At 43.9% G+C, this 19,559-nt stretch overlaps 1 protein-coding gene across 5 annotated transcripts in view; it reads left to right on the top strand.

The window, feature by feature from the left end:
- Positions 1-19,559, top strand: part of EPN2 (epsin 2) — a 59,620-nt gene that overhangs the window by 10,975 nt on the left and 29,086 nt on the right. For 3 of the 5 annotated variants that reach the window (XM_054080699.1, XM_054080700.1, XM_054080696.1), the window contains exon 1: positions 1,279-1,413. The exons of 1 other annotated variant lie outside the window; for it this stretch is intronic. The gene's annotated coding sequence lies outside the window, so the exon portion shown is untranslated. Of the gene's footprint in view, positions 1-1,278; positions 1,414-17,102; positions 17,241-19,559 lie in introns of those variants that run through there. One more of the 5 variants, XM_054080697.1, reaches the window with a different exon arrangement.

Here is a 19,559-nt window from a genome sequence, read left to right as displayed (position 1 = left end):
GAGCCATCTCGGGGCCCAGCAGCACCCTCTGCTTTCAGGGGGGGGGATCCCCTCTCCTGCACCAAAATGGGGTTCACTTTGGGAACCTCATAAAGTTCAAAAAGGCCCAGTGCAAGGGCCTGCACTGGGTCAGGGCAATCCCGAACATAAATAAAGGCTGAGTGGAGAACAGATTGAAAGCAGCCCTGAGGAGAAGATCTTGGGGTGCTGGGGAATGAGAAGCTCAACATAAGCCAGTAACGTGTGCTCACAGCCCAGAAACCAACCCTGTCCTGGGCTGCATCCAGAGCAGTGGGAGCAGCAGGGAAGGAGAGGATTCTGCTGCTCTGCTCTGTCAGACCTCACCTGGAGTCCTCAGCACAGGGAGGATGTGGACCTGTCATAGTGGGTCCAGAGGAGGCCATGAAGATATGAGGAGTTGAGCACCTCGTGTATGAGGAGAGAGAGAGTTGGGGTTGTTCAGCCTGGAGTAGAGAAGGTTCTGGGGAGACCTTAGAGCAGCTTTCAGTGCTGAAAGGAGCTCCAGGAAAGCTGGGGAGTAGCTCTGGATCAGGGAGTGGAGGAATCAGATGAGGGGGAAGGGTTTTCACCTAAAACAGGAGAGATTGAGATATCAGGAAGGATTTTTTTTTTTCCACTTATGAGGGTGGGGAGGCCCTGGCCCAAGCTGCCCAGAGCAGTGGTGGCTGCCCCATCCCTGGAGGTGTTCAAAGCCAGGTTGGATGGGGTTTGGAGCCTCTGATCCAGTGGGAGGTGTCCCTGCCCATGGCAGAGGGTGGAACTGGATGGGCTTTCAAGTCCCTTACAACCTGAAACCAATTCATAATTCCATGTGAATGAGCAGGGGGCTCCCCAGGCATTCTCCTTTGTGGATATGGAACTGCTGGAGAGGGTCTGGAGGAGGCCATGGAGATGATCCAAGGGCTGCAGCACCTCCCATATGAGGACAGGCTGGGAGAGTTGGGGTTGTTCAGCCTGAAGAAGAGAAGGCTCTGGGGAGACCTTAGAACAGCTTCCAGTGCTGAAAGAGTCTCCAGGAAAGCTGGGGAGGGGCTCTTGATCAGGGATTGCAGAGCTAGGATGAGGGGGAAGGGTTTTAAATTGGAAGGGGGAAGATTGAGATGAGCTCTTAGGGAGAAACCTTTATGCTGTGAGGCGGGGAGGCCGTGGCTCACCGCAGGCGCTCAAGGTTGGACCCCGCTGGATTCGAACCCACGGTCCGCTCTCCCCCCCGCCCCTCCCCTCGCCCCCCGGGCGCGCGCGCGGCCCCGCCCCTCGCGCCCCGCCCCGCCCGCCGCCATGTTGGCTGCTGCGTGTGGGTGTCAAACCCAGCCGGAGGCGGCCGGGCTCCGCCGCCACCCCGCCCCACAGACCCTTCCCCGCGCCTCCCGCACCTTCTACACGCGGAGCCAGGTCGGTTTGCGACTGCTGGGGGGTTCGAGGCGGGGGCAGCGGGGGCGAACGGGGGGAGGAGGAAGAGCGCGCCCCCCCTCCCCCCCCTCCCCGGTCTCTGCCCCCGTGGGCGCGGGAAGGGCCTCGCGTGAGGGGAGCGTACCGGCCGCCTTTGTTGCGTCCGGGGGGCAGCGCCGCTGCCTTTTGTTGTGCCGGAAGGGCGGGCGGCGACGGTTCGTGCCCGTCATGGCAGCGGGGGGGGGGAGGGGGGGGGGGGCGGTGATGGGGGTTATGTGGGGTGTAGGGGGGCGGTGGCCGCGGCCCCAGCGCCTCACAGGGCCCGCGTTCCCTCCCGCCCAGCGCCCCCAGACCAAAGGCTGGGCCCGTGTGCCCCGGGGGACGCGGTGATGAACGGGTGGGTGGGGGGGCTGCGGGGGAGGGGAGGCTCCCCAGGAAGGGGGGTGGGGGAGGGGGCTGGGGAGAAGGGGGTTCCCTAGGGATGGGGAGGCTGCCTGGGAAGGGGGGAGCTCCTGAAGAAGGAGGGGGCTGCCCTGGGAATGGGTTGTCCCTGAGAAGGGGGGAGTTGGCCGGGAAGAAGAGGGTTCCCTAGGGATGGGGAGGCTGCCTGAGAAAGGGAGAGCTTTCCAAGGGGGGATCCTTCCTAAAAAGGGGGCGGGTTGGCGGGGGAGAAGGGGGTTCCCTGGATGGGGAGGCTCCACAGGAAGGGAGGGGGAGCTCCCCAAGATGAGGGAGGCTGCCTGGGAAGAGGGGGGGGGGCCTCCCCAAGAAGGGGAGAGTTCCCCAGGGGTGGGGAAGTTGCGCTGGAAGGGGTTGTCTCCCCAGTAGGGGATGTATGCCCAGGGATAGGGGGGACTCCCCAAGAATGAAGGAAGATGTCTAGGAAGAGGGGGTCCCCGGGGAGAGGGAGGCCTCTGCTGGGGAGCAGGGGAGCTTCCCAAGAAGGGAGGGAGCTTGTCTGGGGGGTAGTGGGCTCCCCAAGAAGAGGGGGCTCCCCTGGAAGGGGGGAGCTCCCCAAGAAGGGTGGGGCTGCAGAGAGAGGGAGGGGTTCTCCTATAAAGGGGCCTCCCCAGGTGGGTGGGGGCTTCCCAAGAAGGGATGGACTCACCAAGGACAGGGAGGCCCCTCGGGAAGTTGTGGGGGGGGGTCCCTAAGAAGGGAGGAGCTCCTCAGGAAGTGGGGACTTCCCTGGGAGGGGGAAGCTCCCCAAGAAGGCTGGAGCCTTCCCGGGCAGGGGGGAGACTCTGCGGGGAGATAAGGGGCTTCTTGGGGAGAGAGGAACTTCTCAAGAAGAGGGGGGACTCCTGAGGGAGGGGAAGGCTGTGTGGGAACGAGGGGGCTCTCCCGGGAGAGGGGAGTTTCTCAAGAAGGGTGGGGCTCCTCGGAGAGAGAGGAACTCCCCAAGAAGGAGTGAGGCCGTCTGAGGAAGTGGGGGGCTCCCCAGGAAAAGGGGAAGACTTCCTGGGGAGGAGGGGGCTGGGGAGAGGAGTTCCCTAGGAAGTGAAGGAGGCTCCTCGGAGAGGGATCCCCAAGAATGGGGGGCTCTGCAGGGAGAAGGGCAGGGGTCCTTGAGAAGGGAGAGAGGCTCCCTGGGGACAGGAGGGCTCCTCTGGCCCTGCCTGGCCCCCCTCCTCCCCACGCTGCTTCTGGGGGTCTTGATGATATGGGGGTTATTTAGGAAGGTGTGGAGTAGTGCTATTAATTAATTTAAGTTTGTTTTATATATATTTGTTTTACCTGCAGTACCTTTGATGCTATGGATTGGTCTTGGGTAGTCAGCATGCTGAGTTTTATTAATCATTATTGTTGTGAAGTACATTGAAACAAGAATTTTCACAGCCTGCCCACAATGAGTGTTTCCTATTTTAAAGCCATAAGGCATATTGGTAATGTTTAGCCTCAATTTTATTTGGCCAAAGGGCCTGTAATGCTTTCGCCCTCCCCCTTTTCAAGTGTGGCATCACTGATCTGGAAACCTGTGTTATGTTTAAAATTCACATGCACGATTCTTTTTCGTAATGTACCAAGAAAATATCCAGAATTATCTACATATATTTTCAACAGGAGTCCAAAAATACTTATTTGAGTTATTTAGGTGTGTTACGGATGTTATGGGCCATAGAGGTTGGCTTTAGGAGTTCTAAATGCAAATGAGGCCACAAGATTAAGTTTTGTTATGCTCTCCACTAAAATACATGTTTTATGGTAATTTGGAGCTCTTGCATAATTCTGATGTGTCGCTGTGTTTTGTGCAAGACAAGGTCATAGAAAACTGGATTGTTTAGAATGTGAAATATAGGGTGTTAGAATGATTTTTGATTAAAAATATAAATATATTGTAATGATATCTTTAGTGAAACACAGCCTACTTAAGAAGTACTTATAAATACGTTTGTCTTGACTGATATTTTCAAGCTCATACATAATGTTTTAGTTTGAAGAATCAAAACGTGTGATAATTTTTCTTTTGTAAACTCAAAGTAATGGCAAACTAGCTGGCTAGAGTTTCAGAGATAATCTTCTAAATATTAAATATTTAACTGTGTTATCAAAAATCATCAAGCACAAATTAACCATGAGTATGCATTCCTGAAGATGAATCCTGATAAGGCTGAGTTGACTGGAAGTTATTCTTCAGGAAGTTTGACTTAGCGGTGCTGATTGTAACTTCCTTGATGCCTTGAAGAAACTGTGACATCATCCCAGTGTGACGAGAGTTCTTCTACGGTAGCTTGACTTCTACATGTACTGACGAAAAAAAGCTCTTATCTGCCTTTAAGAAATGAGATACAACGAGACGCCAACAGGATGGAGCTCTGTCATTAGAAAAAATAATTAGCGTGTTCCATTGGTAGGAGCTAAATAGCGCTTGATAGTATTTGGGCAAGAAAAGTCCTGTGTGCAAGTTATCTGGTGGTCCTGTCCTAATAGGAGGAGAGATTTCTGGGTGGTTATGTTGGTGTTATTCATGTCCATTATCCCTGCAGTCATTTTTAATGGGTGATTGACAAACATCTGATATCCAGCGCAAAGCAGTGCTGTATAATGCAATGAGCATAAATGGGTTTGGGTTGTACCGACCACATCGTTATTTACATAACTGGTTAATCATGCTAATTTTGTTCCAACTGTCAGATATTTTATTGCTTTAAAACTTGGAGCTTTTAAGAAGCCTCAAGTCTTGGATCACTGCTATGAAATGCCAAAGGCTTGATTTGTTACTTCATAAAAGTGCTGATAGTCTTTCTTGGTACAGAAATCGGTGTTTTGGGTTTTTTGAGAGAGAAATCATTAAATGGTAATCTGCTTTAGGAGAAGTATGTTATAGAGCAGTTATGATATTCATGATCTTGCTTTTCTTAGGTCTTGTGCGTAGGATGGGGAAATGACTATTGGTTTTACCTGGTCGAGAAGAATATAAATTATTCTAAAATCTTCATTCACTGAGTGGTGCTCAGGAAGCAACTTTCCAGTATTCCAGTGCCATATTTGCAGAGCACTAAATTGTCTCTCGGGATCTTGCTAATAGAAAATGAAAGGTACCTGGTTTGTATGAATGTCTGTAATGTTCCTTTTCCACTTTTCCTTGCTCTGATCTATGCAGGGAAAGTATCGAAATGTACTAGTATCCTGCTGTCTTAAGTGCTTCAAAGAACAGCGGGTTTTTTTGTGTATTTCAGTAGCCTGGCTGCTCATTAAGAAGGCATGAGACGCCGTGGAGGAGAACAACACGTATGCTGTCCTCTGGAATAAACCCTACTAAGTCTAACTGTGGTCTGCTGGCACTGGTATACTTGAGTTTGGTTACATACTGGGGTGTGCTGAACAGTAGACCATAAAAAGTCCTAGAATTAGTCAGTTTAGGGGGCTGTTTGAGCGTTGCTTTCCTGTTCTCTGTTGGAGAGAGGAATTTAGAGTGTTTCTGTCAGAATAAGTGAATTTAGAGACGGTAAGCTTGAGGATGAGTCTAAAACTGGGTGGTTGTTGCAGCTGAGGCTTTTGGTGAGTGGTTCAGGAGGTAGAAAGCTACAGAAAAGCTGGTGCAGCTTTTTTATCATTTTGGAAATAAGAGTTTGGTCTTTGTTTTCTGAATTTGAGATGAGGTTAATTTTACTTCAGTGCTCCAGACTATTGATAAAAGGTAGAACAGTTGGATCAAAGAACTCTAAGGTGTGTTTTGTAGGTGACTAGAGGCTGTTAGCGCTTTTTAAGAAGAAAGTAGCTTACATTGCTGAGATTGAGTTCCTTCAAACTGTAGTGTCTATATGTTCAGCAGTTAAATGTGTGTGAATATCTAACAGTGGAGTTTGTATGACTTATTATGCTAATTAGAAAATTAATATTGAAAGTATTTTGAGTTTTCTAGTTGCAATGTCACTGGCAACTGGTGCCGCCCACCGGAATTTAGTTTGTATTCACCCTGGTCTGGTGCATTTTTGTATGGAAATGTTACTTTGAATCACTGTGCGTAGTGGGGGTATTTTCTTTTGTATAGATAATTTGTAGCTCAGTTGTTTTTTTGGTATTGTTACAAAACTTGAACTTAAAGATTGATCTCAGAACCAATGCCCTGTACTGCGTTGTTCATAGTGTGTATATCTGTTTTCCTGTCACCTGGCGTTGTTAACATAAATGTCTCCAGTGCCTTGAGCTTCTGTTCAAGGTCAGATGTGGTCTGACTGTGGCTTGGCTTGCATGTCGACTTGCAAAAGCCAGCTCTTTCCAGGTGGGGAAACACAAGTACAGAGCGGAGGAGAGCTCAGGCAGGAACAGGTCCCTGCTGGCAGTGGGAGTGCAGCTGGGGAAAACCAGTCCTAGCCCAGACCTGGTCGCATCTCCACCTCGGAGGCTCTCCTTATGTGAGTTTTATTGTGGAGGTGACTGGGTGAAGTTCTAAGGAATCTCAAACACGTTATGTTTTGTTGTCCTGATGCATACAGTTTATTTTCAAGTAATCATTCTTTCACGGTTAGGAGTGGAGTTCCCTGAGCTGCCTAAAGTAATGAGGTGAAATTTATGCTTGAGATCTCTGCAGTTTTCTTCTACATTGCTGACTGCTCCTGTCTTTCCTCCGGGTGCTGTTTTATTAATGTTGTCTGCAGTTGCTGACTCCTCTGTCATGTAACTGTACAATAAATACTAAATGTTCAAGGCATGAGAAGCAGCATAGCTTTGGAGGGTGACCCAGACAGGAGAATGCTTGAATGCTGTCTGCTTCTGTAGACATGGTACAAACCCGTCTTTAGTCTTTCAGACTTCTTTCTGTCTCCTCCTCCTTTCTTGTCCTCTTTATTACCTAGTGCTTTGCATATGCATCCATCTGTTTTAGGGCTTATTTGGATAGCAGTCCTGGTTTCTCTCTCTGGTCGCATCACAGACATGTTCCCTGTGGCTCGGATTTGATTGCCTTTGGATTCAGTGTTTGACGGATGTTCTTTTTCAACAGAGATCTCTGTTCTTACCCCTTACAGTAAAATATTAATCTGTCAGTCATTTGGTCTTTTGTGCTCATAGTGCAGCGCTCAATGAACAATCCTTTTACAAATTAAGTAATAATTTTCTTTTTTGAAAGTTCAAAGCTGCTTATTAGCTTAAACACATGCCAGATACCTTACCTAGAGATGTTCCATGTCCATCCTTCAAGACAGAAATCGGAAGACTGGCTTGCCTTGTTTGTTCTTCAGTGTAGCATTAGTTACACTCATGGCCAATTTTTAGACCTGTCATTCCAGAAGTGGCTGCTTAAGGAGAGAGAGTGGAGTCTGAGGTCACAACTAAAATCCCACATCTGTTTCCCTAGGGAAAGGCAGCAGCCAGATGTTGATTTAATCTCCCAGCAGTATAACCTTATAGAGATGTTCCTACAGTTCTGAAGATGACTCTTTCATAATGCAACGTCTTCTAAAATCAAACCTGTCATTCTCATTATTTAAAAGCAGAAACCCAAGGAGAGCGAGCTCTGTACTTGTGTTTGTTCGGTCTGTTCTCCTGGGTTGAGTTCTGCCACCAAGAAATGCTACAATGTCCGTTATACTCATGCTAGGTAGAAATGTCAGCATGGGCGACAAAGGTCCTGATGGCAGGGATGTTCTTTTACATTTTTTTCTTTACGCACTTTGAAATCATACTAATTTCTAGACTTACCATCAATTCAGTAGTTTCTGAACCCTTGTAAGGGCAGTGGTCTTTTCGTAGCTTTACTAGAACAAAGACATTTTAAGAATCTTAATAGTGAATCGTATAATCTTATTACAGCTGCTTCTGACTGTTTAAATCACTTCCTTGTACTTAAAGAACAATCTGTCACCAGCTATTTCTTGATGGCAGTTTTTGTCAGATGCAATTTATGCCCCTCCGTGGTTTGGTTAGAATTTTTTCTAGTTGTGCAACCTTTAGGTTGGCAAGCTGTTCCTCAGCCAGTACTTTTGACTTCACTGGGACTGACTGCATGAGTTATTGTTCATTGCTGTAAAGGCTGTGTAGTTCACAAGTGAGACCTTTGTTTGTAGGCCCTCGCAAACAAACCCCACTAAAATAACTGATATATATAGTTCCAGTTTTCCTTAGGGAAAGGCCAAACAAAGTATTTTTAAAGGTAACTTCCTCCCCTGAGATGCAGACATGAAAGACTCCCTCAAACATCTTTCCTGGTAGGTAGGAAATGCATTTTTCAGTGGCCGGTTGTGCGTTGTGGACTGGGTGAGCAGGCCCAAGCAGCATTTTAGTTTTGTTATTCTCCTGGTTTTTTTTTTTCTTTCATTAGTGAGGATTTCTCCAGCCAAATCTATTGATCCTTTCTACTGACTTTAAGCTCTGTTTGGACAGGGATGAGGCTTATGAGAGCAACAGCAAGGTGCAGATGTTTGACCTAGCCCTGTGAAATCAGTCCAAATCTAAGGTTGTTAATTAATTCTTATCCTTTAGTTCTAAATAGAACTATTTTCATGTGCCTGCCTGTTCTCTGATGGATGGTCAAGCAGAATGTACTCTGTCATGTGGTGTATGTAAAAGAAAGCACTTCAATTGTTATTTGAAAAACAGAATTTCAATGTTTTTAATTATTCAGTTAGCTAATTAATCAGTGAAGCACCCTACCATTTTGTAACATTGCTGGAACAAGAGTAGTGATGTCTATTTGGTGAAAGATAGGAATTGTGCATTACCAGCAGTTGTCAGATCAGGGATGATTGGGTGAATCTTCAAAATGCTCCTGTGCAGGTGTTTCAGCATTTGTTGAAAGCCTTTTCCTGTAATGACCATTTGAGAGCTTAAGACTTGCGTGTGTTCTGTTATCTCATGAAATATTTGCCTGCTGAGACCATACTGGTTTATTGCATGATTTTACAATTGCTTCTTGTAGTACTATGAAGTGATTTTTATTTTTTTTAAGGGCTTGGAATGTTTATTACTGATGGGAAGTATTTTTTTCTATTTTTTTCCTGCTGTTGTTGAGCAGAGTTCATCAAGTCAAACTTGGTCTACCAATGTAGGAGAGCATTTCTCAGAAGGTAAAGATAATGTTGGAATGTTTTCAGATAAATGGTATAGGTGACACAAAGTACTTTTCTTGAAAGCATGCGAATGTGGAGCAGAAATCAATATTTAATATTGTAATTGTAGTTTTTGAGGATGTCTACAACTTTCTTGTGTGTACTTTTGAAGCAGACTTTTCTATATGCTACTCGGAAGCACAGAAGACGGTCATTGTGCTGTGCTATAATTGTGCAACTGATGTTTTTTATACTTTTTCAGCAAAGCAAGTGCCTTCTGAAGATTTTAAAAAATTGGTATCTGGGTGGCTCCTTTGAAAGATATTTGTGTTTCCTGGCTCTCTTGGGAAGATTTAATAAAGAAGTAAAATACAGCAGTGTTTATAATTGGTTTTACTTGGCTTTCAGAATTCTTAAATTTTGGAGAATCTGAAGTATAAAAGCTTGAGCGACAGCAAAATCACTTTTAATCACTTTGGTTTATAGCAGAGAAGCACTGAAGTTTATCATCAAAGGATGTGAGGATTTTTTCAGTCTGCAAAAGTGCTTAAGTGTTGCATTTACAGTTTACAAATCGCTGACCCCTTTGTGAAACACTGGGACAGACTGAAATGTCTGGCTTTTTGTTACGTTTGACTACCTAGTGAATAATCTCCTTTTGCCTGGCCTGCTGGTTTAAGCACACTGAACAGTATAGCTGGCGTTCTGGTGTCTCTCTGCCGACTAATAGTGTCTGCATAGATTTAATTTCACAATAATTCAAACATATGATGTGTGTTTATGTTGGGTTTAAAAGGCAGAACGTGTTCTATAATTGAAGATGTGCAATGCTGGGCGTGCTCTGCCTGGTGGGAACTCTGCGTGCATTGTGGGCTGCTGAGGCTTTGAAGGGGTGAACAACAGCAGGAGAGTTTTGTAGCTTGTCTTCATTACACTGTTTTCAATATGCTTTGAGAGGCTTTCTGTTTTATGGTCAAGATCAAGTAAAGTATGTGAGTGGGTCCTTCCCTTTGGACATGGGGGGAATCTGTTGATCCGGGACTGGCCGTTGGGTTACAGTAGATGCTGGACATGGCAAGTCATTTTTCTCTACTGTTAGCTTTCCACGTAGAAATGCGAGAAGCATGCTTGAACATCCTGATGCAGAAGTACATTTGTTATGTACGTGTTGGCACAAAGTTGTATCTGGATGCCTTGGGACAGAGCCAGATGTTTAATTATTTTGTTGTCAGCTTGGGTAGTCTATCTAATGCTATAGGGACTTTTCCTGTCCCTGGAAATGCGGATTTTTAGTTTTGTTTTAGGAAGATATTTATTTTTCTTAATCAGAAGAAAAATAAACTTTAAAGGAGGAGAAAAGGCAGTGCTTGTTCTTCTTTTTCTCCCCTTTTTGTCTTTCTTTTAGTTTATGTTTTGCCATCAAAACTTTGTCTCACAAATTCCATGTTTAGAAATTGAGCAATTGAAAATGGGTAGGTGTCCTGAGGTGGTGAGAGTAAGAGAAGGGGAGAAACACCGTGGTGTGAGTTACCTTGATAGTAGCACATGCTCCCAGTGGAACTTCTACCAGGGAGCAGAACTGGTGGATCATGAATATGTGTGTGTGTGTGTGTAGAGATTCATATATATAAACCCGAGCTTTACCTGGTCAAATCTGTAGGGGTTGTGCTGTTGGTACAGGCAAAGCTTTACAACTAACGCATTTGGTGCCTATCAAGCATGGAAAGTCTGCATTTAAGTCTGTCCTTAAATGCCACATGGTTTATGCTTCTCTGAAGCCAGGGTAGTCTTTTGTCAAAACTCGTATTTTAAGTATTTTAATAAAATATGGTGACTTTTGTGTTTTCTCCTTCCATGGGAAACCAGAGTAAAAGAGAATGAAGCCCTGCCTGCATGCTGAACAGATGCAAATGAGAGTGCCCTCCCTCCTGGTTGCATCCTCTTTCCTGATGGGTTTCCACATTGTTTTGATTAAAGCGGTTCTGTTGCCAACTCCCAGCCCAGAGGGCAGGTGAGAGGAATAAAGATCCCTGATTACAGCTCAGTGATTAACATATCTTTTTGAGTTTGTAATGTCATCGTTTCACAGAAAACAAAGTTCCAGGAGCTTCACAGAGTGTAGTGTTGTCAGAAAGGCAAACATCAAAGCGGAAAGAAAAGAGGAGTTTATTTAAAATATAGTAGAAAGACTTAAAACACTCATGCTAACCTATGAGAGCTATTAAAAATTAAAAAAGCCTTTGAAGCTAAGCATTAAAGATTTAATGGTATTAATTGAATTAAGCCGTGGGTGTTAAGGATATGTAGACACATGTGTAAGTGTATGTATTCTGAGACATTATCTATGTTAAGGAAGCTAAGGTATTGAGAGCTGAATTAATTGTACTCAGTTCATAAAGGCTGCCTTAACAAAAAACTTTTTAATCTTGGACTTAATTAGAGTAGATAACCATTATAACTGAAAATGTAAACAAAAGTGCAGTGTTCTTACTGTCATTTTTAAAACTACAGTGAAGCAAGGAGGACCAGACATGGCAAAACCTGAGCAAGGCAAGACAAGCAGAGTGGGTTCTAATCCACACTTCAAGGATAATTTTGTTTCTTTATATAATTCTGATTTTCTTTTTTTTTTAAAAGTAAATACCTTTTCCTTTCACTGTTTTGAGAACAATGACTTAATACCATGGTACTCCATGGTGTGGTTTCTTTCCTCCCCTCCCCCGTACTCTGCCTGTAGCGTCAGCCACAGGCGTGGGATATTTTAGTAGTTACACTTTCATGTTAGTTCACAAAGTATTTTCTCTTAAGACTGACTGATTTTAGCTTTCCTTATGTTTGGAACTGTTCACTGTTAGAAAGACTCCTCACTGGAGGAAGAAGATGGTCTCTTCATAGCTTTGTAAATAGATAGCAAAGCAAAAATCAGTTGTCTGTGTCACTGACAACTGCAGCAGCCTGGTATTGAGGGACCAATGGGGGGGGGTTCTGGGTTTTTTCCTTGCAAATTGAAAACTCAGTTTAAGACTTAACATATTTTACCTGGATATTAACAGGCAGGGGGAAGCAATGTCCTTATGTTGTTGGCAGAAAAAGAGCGAAAAGCTTCTTGCAGGTGTCAGGGATCTTGGCTAAGGAAGCTGATGTCCAGGGGGGAGCAGCATGTGACAGGATTTCATTGGTGTGGAAATGCTGATGTGTAGGGATACTACCAACCTTGTCAAGAGGAATAACAGAATTGAGGGTGACTTTTATACATTCATTTTTCCTCCTTCAGGAAGATGGTTGCTGACAGTATAAGGCGGGTTGTTTGAGCTCTTCTTGCTGCAAACATAGTTAGTAAATGATTCAGCATGATACCTTACCCACGCATTTTAGCAGTATTGATGAATTCATTACCCTTCTGTTAGGTGATGGATGCTAATGGGCTAGGATGTCTTCTGTGCATTTGGACAAGATGGAATACTCTTGAAAAAAGATTAGAAAATGGAGTGGGTGAGGTTTTAAGTCACTTTCATGTTCTGTTTATAAATCTAAAGAGAGAGAGTGTTCTTAATGACTTGCATTAAAACAGTGTTGAAAAGAATAATCGACGGTGCAGGGATACTGGGGCAGCTCTGTGAGGTGCAGATGGGAACGATGCTATACAGGGGATTTACTCGCATTGTTTTTTTCACATGTCCCAAGCTGTAATCAGAAACATCAGAGGCTTGAGTTTTGGGTTGCCCAGGGTAGATATTGTATTGTGTGTGGACTCCTTAAGGAGTAGTAGAGTCCTGAGGATGAGTGTAGTTGCTGGTTGCAGGGCATGAAAGCCGAGAGGATGTAATGTGTTCTCTGTAGAAGACGACTGGAGGAAAATGACCTTTAACAATGCAACAGGGACAGATGCTTTTTAGTAACAAGTCTTTGTCATCCTCTTTGAGAAGAGCAAGCTAACTCCCACTCAAATAATTTTCCGTCTCAATATCCAGAATAGATAAGAGAGTAGGTAGAATATTCCTGCTGCAGGGTGGGTTCAGAAAACTTGAGGGATTGTTACAATGACAGCTGAATGTTTCTGTATAGCTGCATGGGAGAACACGAAAGTCACTGGCATCTTTAAGCAAGATTTTTTTTTTCCTAATTCCACAAAAATCAACAAAATATTTGTATTTGTGAATAGGAATTATTCTTATTAGTGCCTCAAAGAAACAATTGGAAAATATTAGGTAACATAATGAAGAAAAATCCTTCTATCAAAATTTTTTTTTTTTTTTTTAGTGATACCCTTTCATCAAAGATGAATTTAAGAACATAGCTGAAAATCGGGAGCTAGGGCAGCACAGAAGCAGACCAAAGCGACTGGTGGTATTTTTGAGTGCTGTTTCTTGGTGTGCATAACCCAGTCTAAATCAGGCAGGCTTGTTGTGCCCTCTCCTCTGGCTGCACACACTTACTGTCTAGCAGCACTCCTTTGGATGGAATTGCTTTTCCTGCTGAGGCGGTGATGCTAGGTACATGAGACATCTCTGTTAGGAAGCGAAAGAGGGTTGTTTGGAAAAGATGTTGGAAGCTGTGTGGTGTGTACAGTATGAAAAGGTGAAGGTACATGAGAGTAAGAGGGAAAGCTGAAGAGCTGATGTTACAGGGCAGAGAGCTAAAATCAGTGTGTAAAAAGGCAGCACCGAGATTTTAAGATGTCAGAGGACCAGGTTTCCTTCTTTTCTGTGGCTGTCTTTAACGTGAAAAAAAAAAAAAGGAATGTGTTGCTGTCACCAGCAGCTGGGCAGTACAAGGCGATTTCTCAGGAACCCCACTGTCTGCAGTTCTTGCTGGTACCTGCTGAAGGCAAACTCCAGATCTAAACCGTTATCTTCAACTGTTCTGCCAGTTGGAGCTTTCAGGGTAAGCTTTACATTTTGCTTGGTGAAATGTAACTGTAGATTGCTGTTGAAAGGAATGTTACTGCCCTTCTTTGTGGTGTACTTTGAAGTAATTAGAGTGACCTTGGGATTAATTGGTTTGGTGACCTGATCTGTCAGAAAGCACAGCTATCCATCTCGCCTGGTTTGTCAGATCAGCTCACTCAACCGATTCTATCTCCAGATCTGGCGTGAGGGGCAGGGAGGTGGCGCGTGATGGCAGAGCAGGTTGGAGTGAGACACTGCCTTCTGTAGCAACCCTCAGCCAGCTGAGAATCCAGTGTAGCGTGAACCACATCCGCAGTTCTGAGCCCCGCTGCAGAGCAGGAAGGCCTAGTATAAAACCCAGGAGTTTGGCCAAAACGTTCCTTCAGGGGGATGCACAAAGGATTCTAGGGTATATGTTCCTGCTTTAGAATTTTATAGCAACTTAATTAGTCGAGACCATACAACTGCATGCAGCTTAGTTTCTGAGGTCTAAAGTAACCTTATGTTAATTGTTACCAGTTATGATGGTTGAATTGAGGACATGTGTTGACTTTTCAAGATGAGTGTGGTGCCTTGTGGGGATGGCACTTGAGGTTTTACACTGAATGGACATCAGTGAATGTAAGTAAGATAATAAATCAGTCTCCACTTTCCTCACAGGCTTGTAGTTGATGCTGGCAGCCAGTGCACTTAACTGAAGGAAACAGTGGTCTTGGATGTATGGACAAATATGGGTTTGCATATCCTGTTCTGTTCCTTGAACAATCTGTCTCATTAGAAATCAGTGTCATAAAGTAAAAGTATTAGTTAGTTGCAGCTTCTAGCAGTAGTAACATGGAGAGTTAAACTGTTCTTTTCCCCTAATCTTTGTCACGGTGAGTGTTTGCCTTTGGCCTACTGACTTTATTAATGTGGTTGTATGTTTGTGGTGTGTAGGTGGGTAGGAGAAGCTGCTCATGGTGACATCTGCTTCATAATAATGAAGTGCAAAATGAATTTAGTTAATGAAATCACTGGGTAGTTGTAAGTAGCAGGTTCCTTCCCAAAATGTCAAATCTGATGTATGAGCAGAGATATATGGATATAGGAGTTCTTGTCAGTTTTGAATTTAAAAAATTGCAATTGTATAAGAAAACCCTGTGGCTCAAGGAAAGGAGCTGATATTTTGTAGTCTCCCAGGCTTTTAGGTTGTGTGATTTGCAGTCCCTCCTGTGTTCAAGCTGGTCTATCAGGGCTCTGAGCTGTTGGGAGAGAAGATACGGTGTCTTCCCTTTGGCAGTCACCTGTCACCCAGAAAGCAGCCTTAGTAACAAGGCCAGGCTCTTCTAATTAGTAATGGATTCTAAGCCACATCCTCTGGCAAGAATATCAGATCTCTTCCTTCCTTCCAAAATGAAAGTATGGAAGAAGTGTCTCTCGCTGTTCTTAATTCATTTTGAAATGTTATTCAAATGTACCTGGTAAACTGAATTTATTACAGGTTGTTACCCTGTTAAGGCACACAGAGTGATTATTTTTTTTCCTTCTTTATTTGTGAGAATAAAAGACAAAGTGCTTTCATTCAAGTAGGTAATCCCCAGAGAACAAATTCCTTTTGAGAGTTTGAGTAGGTATTTTCACTGCTGTGTTGGATTAATTTGCATTTAGGATTTCTGGTTCAGTGCGTAGTGGCTTGACCTTATGCTGTTTTTTAATTCTGCAATATTCTGTTATTCGTTACATGCCCATTTCTTGCTGTATCCCTACTGAAAAATCACCTGTGATCTGCTGTGTAAAATGCAGGTGGCTCTGCTGACCACACTTGACCCAGCCGTAGGAGAGTGCATTATTTTTGAAGAGGTGTTGTCAAAGCGTGTAATCCTAAAATTAGACCTCCAGTGTAGGTTGGATTTGGATTGTTTGTGGTGATCTGCATGGCCCAGCAGAGGCTGTCCTACTTCAGAGCATATTTGCTGCTACTTCCCACACTGTCAGTCATTCCAGCTGCGGAACGGGCTGTGATGGCAAAGGTAACTGTGCATGTCACAGCACCGGCAACTCCGGCTTGGTGAGTCCCGAAGTCAGGTGGCCAGGCAGTGCTGCTGTGTTCTCAGCTGTGAGGTGGGAGTTTGGTTTGTGCTTCTTCTCCCCCCTTTCTGTCCACTCTGAGTAAGGAGAGAAGCTCTTCATTAAGCTCAGATGCTCCCTGGTAATTTCAGTGACTGCGTAGTAAGAAAAGGTGTCAGCTGTTCAAGCTGGAGTTTTTACTTGAGACTCTGAGGCGTGACTGTAAGATCAGTGTGGGATCTAACCTTGGGATTCATGAATATGCATAAATTTGAAGGAGAATTATATTCCCTGTATTAACTCTTTAAATAAAGAAATAATTTGGCCACCTGCTGCCTGTGAAAGCTGACCCTGTTCTCTTATTTGTAAAAGGGAGTGGAAAGCTTCCAAAACTTTTAATTTTGAACCATTTCCTCTTCTCAGAAATGACGCTGAAGAAGACAAGCATTTAAACTGTGAAAAATGGAAATTAAACCTTTCTTCTGGAGTTAACCGTGTTCTTCAGACTATTTGCCAGTCTGTATTTGTAACTCATTTCCTAAATAATTTTGAAGGTTGAGGAAGAGCATTGATGGTAATCGCAGTGTCTTCATTTCAGTGGTTTATTCACATGAATTGGTGTTTTCTCTGCCATACAATTGCAAGAGAGAGCTAATAAGTGTGCTGCTTGTTGGCTTTTATGTGCAGTGCCAAGCTGCTTAATTTCTCTTAGTGCTCTTCTCCAAGTGACCACGATGTACAGTGGCCCCTCTTCCTGTTTAGTTTTGGGAAAGACGTTTGCGTTACAGCAGGATATTATACCATGGGCAGTGTAATTATATCCTCTGGGCATCCAGTTGTTCTATAAGAATTATTTATGAGTAGGGAAAAAAAATGTGAAAAGGAATTAACTAAGCTTGAAAGTTTCTCTAGCAGAGTGTGATCCAGTATAAGAAAGATGTCGTTGCTATCTTTTTTTTCTGGATCGTTATATTCCTGAATTTTAAATAAAGGCTTGTGCTCAGGTTTTTTTTTTTTTTGTCAAAGATTTCTGGTTCCTGTTTGTGGAAAATGAGTTCCTAAAAGCACAGTGGGTGTGGATTTGTACACAAGAAAACTAGGAGGTGAATTTACAGTGTCAGGCAGTGGGGAAAAAAATCCTTTGTCGTAAATAGGAGGTGACCTGTTGTTATGATGGGATTGCGTTTGAGTGTGTGCTCTTTGCTCTGTGCAGGTGTGGTGCTTCTCCCTTAGTCAGCATTGGGCACCTCTTTCGTCTCAGCCTGACTCTGCAGGCTGGCAAGAAGCACTCTCCAGGCCCTGAGTTCTCAGATTTATCCTGGAATACAGGTCCCAGGGATCACTGCTCTGTCATTCTGTCCTGATAGCAAGGAAAGTGCATCTCTAGCTCTTTGTTGGCATGGAGGTAAGGCACGTGCTTCAGCTTTGTGACTCATTGGAACTTCTCATAGCAGCTACTTCAGCACAGAGGGGCAGGAAAGGCTCTTAGTGGCCCTTCAAAGCATTACATTTCGTTTTCATTCCTTTGAATTTATAGTGGGGTGCAGATAGCCGAACAGTGCAGTTTTGATCCCTTGATATTGAAGGTGTGCTTTTATAACACAGCTGCTTAGAAGTGTGGCCAGCCAGGGTAGCTTGCCTGCACCCCTGGGGTTGCAGGGGTTTGGCCTTTTGGCTACTAGCAGCACTGTCGAGGACTGTCCTGTGAACTGAGGAAGGAAACCTGCTTGAGCCCTTCTGGTGAATCTTCTGGTGATGACTTGAAAAGTATTTTTGTGTAATTGCAGCATGAATCTTGGGATGCAGAGTTCTGTGTATTTTGTGGAAGGGGATATAGTGGATTAACTTCTCTGTAGAGACTGATTTGAGATCACAGAATGGCTCTGTAAAAATTCATTCTATGCATGTTATAGTGAATGTCAAATTTATCTTAAGTGTTCTCTATAATACTGTTAATAGATTTTTTTTTCAAATTTCTGGTGAACTACTTACAATTAATGTTAATTTTCACACTTTTTATTGCCCACTTGATATTAAAGGCTTTTCATATTTCCTGTCCATACTTAGCTGGACTTTGTATATATTTAACTTCAGGCTTGATAGGAAGGGCATTTTATCAGTGCAGACAAGCCTTGGTTTGAGTTTTACATTCCAAAGATGTGAGTGGATTCTCCTGAAAGCCTGTACATAGGTGGGTTTGTATGGCTGTTTCTTTGAACTAAGTTTACTGGGGATTTTGTGGCTTGGCCTCACTTCTGTGTTAGTCTTGGCAAATTAAAGATGTTTTCCTCATGTAGATTTCATTTACTGAATTTAATCTCTTGTGAGAGGCACCTGTTGAGAAGCTCAGTCAAGAATTCCTTTCTGTCTGCACATCGTATCTAAAAAAACACTGGGAGAATTCGTCTAAGGAAACTATTGAAAAGAGGAAATGAGATGTTCCTCTCCAGGTTACCCATGATAGCATGTGAAACCTTCACCTCTGTCTACAGGATGGTGGTTTTGCTGTTCTGTCTATTTGGAGTTGACAGACTCCAGAGAAAAAAACGGCTTGTAGGTACCAGGGGAGAGAAAATGAGGCAGGCTCACCTAAACTGACCAAGACAAACGGCTCCCCCCTCTCCTCTCTGCTTACTCTTCTAAATAAATCTGTTCAAGCCAATCACCTTTTTACTGTTGCTAGCAAGGAACAGCAGCTTCAATCACCCAGTCTTACTTTCTGCTTTCTTTGCAACTGCCTTGTTAAAAATGCAAACTCAGATTTTTGCTGAAGTTGCAAGTGCATTGTGCTACCTTGTGGGTTTGTTGTGAGAAGTAATTCACCGAGGTCTCTAGCAAACCCCATGTAAACTTACATAGGAAGTATTTGACCATGCATTGGAAATGGTTTCTCGCTTTTGCACAGTACAGATATTTGTCTTTTTGATCTCTTTAACTGTAAGACAGGCTCTTTGGTGTCCCATGCATCCCTCATGTGGTGTGGAAGCAGAGTTTGTAAAGCAGATATGGAAAGGCATATGGGGTTCTTGGTGAGGGTTACTGCCACTGCCAAAAATAGTTATCTCAAATGTTGGTGCAACTGGATAGGGAAGAGTGAAACCCCCTCATTTCACTTAATCCAACATGTTCTCTTCTTGAGATGTTTGCTTTTCATGGTCACTGCACTGCTGTGAGTGTTCAGAGAAATGTTGCAAGGGGACATCTCGAATGTGGGATCTATTCATGTGGTGATGTCCGTTCGTCAGTGGTGGTGTTCCTCCTGCTGGTAAATTCCAAAGACCATTCTGTGTCAATGTAATAGCAGATTTGGCTGATTTACTCAAGTAATGTATTCTAAACTTAATAGGTCTCTGTTTACTCGAAACAATGACCTTAAATAAATAACCGAAACAGCTTTCCAGCTCCAGAGCTTGTCCTTGAGGTTTCTTGCCAGTCAATTCTGGGTTTACAATTCCATGTAATTAGGAATTATTCTGTGCTGTGTGAAAGGTGCATGGGCCAGAAACTAGATCTGCTGAGTATTGTCAAATGGACAAAGTAAATGCATTTGGGAAAAAGACATTCTGCTCTAATCTGCTTCACCTTGGAGATGTACTGGAGGTTGGAGTGCACCATTCTGTTGCTCATGTCTCTTCCCTGGGTCTCAACTGAACACTGTTCAAATCTCTGCCCTGAAACTGAGGGTGCTTTAAACTTATCTGAGGTTTCAGAAAAACTTGGTTAA

The sequence above is a fragment of the Cuculus canorus genome, chromosome 15 (assembly GCF_017976375.1).
Source record: "Cuculus canorus isolate bCucCan1 chromosome 15, bCucCan1.pri, whole genome shotgun sequence".
NCBI classification, from domain to species: domain Eukaryota; kingdom Metazoa; phylum Chordata; class Aves; order Cuculiformes; family Cuculidae; genus Cuculus; species Cuculus canorus.
This window is presented reverse-complemented; position numbering and strand designations above follow the sequence as displayed.